Genomic DNA, 2,787 nt, shown 5'->3' with positions numbered 1-2,787 from the left:
AAAAACTAAGACGAAATGTTGTGCAATGTATTTCCTAAACTAGACTTAGATAAATTTTATTATTTTCCTAGGAACATATTATCACCAAGAACTCTGAAGCTTGTTCAAAGTTCTTGAGCACCGTCATTGTAACCATCCATTCAATATATCAACAAACAACTATGTTCTTCAAAGTTTTTGTTTCAGCATCATCTAATCCATTTTTTCTTTAATTGTAGTCTTTGTTTCATTTAGATTAAAAAATAACTTGAGAGATCACTTGACATCCAAACACGACCATACCGAGCACGACAGTCTCAATTACCCAAGACAACGTAATACAAGTAGCTTTGTTGCCAAGGCTAAGAACCCAACAGCGAAGAAAACGTTCCTAACTCAGCCTAAATCGTTTGAAGAAGTCAGACCAAAGGTGCAAATCACCATAACACTTCCTTTGTTTTCACGGCCATCAACGACCATGACAGCTAACACACAGTGCAAAGCACTCACACCAAGGACGACTTTATTCCCAAATCCGTTCTACCCGTCAAAAATTCTATGCATGGCATGTTTACTAATCTGTAATTGGATTAGGAGGAATTGAATTAAGGAGGAGTTGGATTGAGGAGAATTAGATTTCGGATTCCTATTGAAGTTGTTTACTAAACCATATGGATTGAGGGGAGTTAGATTCTGGATTACTATTAAAGTTGTTTACTAAATCATATGAAATTGGTGTAGGAGTGGTACTAATTACTCAAATGTCCTCGTTGTTTGGTTAAAGTATATGGCAAATTTGAAAATTTTGAAAATTTGAATATTGTGTGAGGATATAATGGGTAAAAAAGATGAATTCCTGATGAGTTAATTCTCCGAGAATTAGAATGCCATCTCCCATCTAAGAATTGAATTCCTCCAAATTAGGAATTCAAATCCTAATTTTGTGTGGGCCCCACTTACTTTTCAATTCCTTGATGTGTAAACGCAGGAATCCTCCTTAGGTGGAATTCAATTCCTGATGAGAATTCCAATTCCTGATTAGTAAACACACCATTAGAGTTCAACAAAGAGTTATCCTTATAATTGGAAGATGTGTGTTTACATATTGTGCAACTTCGGGAAGATTGGGATTATGCAAAACATAAGGTAATTAAGATGTAAATCTTTCCCATTACCCGGCCTAATGTACAAGTGTCGCTCTAGGTCATGGAAGGGACATTTCAAATTAGCCGCAATTGCCAATGGTGACGCTTAATACGACACCCTTCTCTTACAACTAATCCAATGAATCCATGGCTTGGCTTTATGTGTACGGCCAAAGTGATGTCCCATCCCTTTATTCTATAATTATACCTAATTACACAACCATAGTTAGTGACTAGAGTGGCCTTACATTCGGAAGCATGAAAATCCAAATTAAAGTGAGCTGTGAAAAGTTAATTGTATTGGAATCCCATTCTCCACAAACTTTGTTTTGTTGGAACATCAATTAACCATTATTTTAAACATATTTTAATGTGGGATTAATTTAGTTAATCGTGGTGCTAATAAGATAAACATGCCACGTACCCGAATCGCGACTATAACTTCAATGCCTTTACTTTGTCCACATCGTCATCTTTATCATTAGTCCCATGCGTGCCCCACTTTCTTCCCAAATTCTGCGCCTTGTAAATATAGCCACTCACTTACTCTTCAAGTGAAGTCATTTTTGTCCAATTGTTATATATATAATGAAGTCAAGAATGTTCTAGCACAACATATAATATATATGTTCTTAAGGCTATCGATTAAGTGGAATCTAATTTTAAAGTATAGTAGAGTAGAGTCTGACAACATAACATGTAGGTACGAGATTCTTTATCGAAATTTCAGAGACTAAAATGGATAATATGGAGCGGAAATATATATTTATACTAATTGATTAAATACTTTTGGTGATACCCTCTGTGATGTAAGGGATTATTCTTCTTTGAAAAAAGAAAAAAGAGGAGAGAGTTGTGGGGATTCTTCTTCCATTATATGTAAAAGCTATAAAGAATGGTTGCCATTATATAAAATTGGTTTCCCAAAAGAATGGAAGCTCATTTACACCCAACTTAATTGGATGTTAAATTCAAATCCAGCTAGACCCCCCACTCATTTATATGTTCTAAACAATGCTTAATTAATTATTAATTATTATGGAATTCTCTGCTGCTCCAACCCGAAAAAAGAAAAGAAGAGAAAGCAGAAACACTAAAAACGTTTGGTCTTGTTGCATGCAAGCGTCCCATGAGTGGTACAAGCTAAGCACAGCCAGAAACAAATAGAAAATTAAAATAAGAAAAAAGACAGAAACAGAATCTGGTCATAGATTTTAGATAATATCCATGCAGAGGTATCCAACGGTGGAGGAATGAAATTCTATGAACCACACCCACCTACTGCGCGGAGACGCGCAGCCGTCCCTCACCAAGTTCCTTGGAACCCAAAACCCTCCATATTATACAGTCAAACCATGTACTCAACTCCACCTCAAATAACTTAACCATAGTTGATCAAACCAAACGCTGATTAATCTCAACAATATAATATATATCTGATATGTTATGTTGCTAAACTGTTAATATGTCATATAAGTTCAAATAAGAATATTTAACACCGCCTAAAAATAATTTAAGCGACTATATTATGTTTTTTTTTTAGAAATACCCTGCGTTTTAAATTCAACCATCCCCATATAATAAAAAGAAAAAAGAAAGCATAATTATATAACATTTCCCACCCTATATATACACAAGTCTTAATGCAAATTAAGACGGCCTC

This window comes from Prunus avium, chromosome 8 (genome assembly GCF_965620075.1).
Source record: "Prunus avium chromosome 8, drPruAviu1.hap1.1, whole genome shotgun sequence".
Taxonomy (NCBI): Eukaryota; Viridiplantae; Streptophyta; class Magnoliopsida; order Rosales; family Rosaceae; genus Prunus; species Prunus avium.
This window is presented reverse-complemented; position numbering follows the sequence as displayed.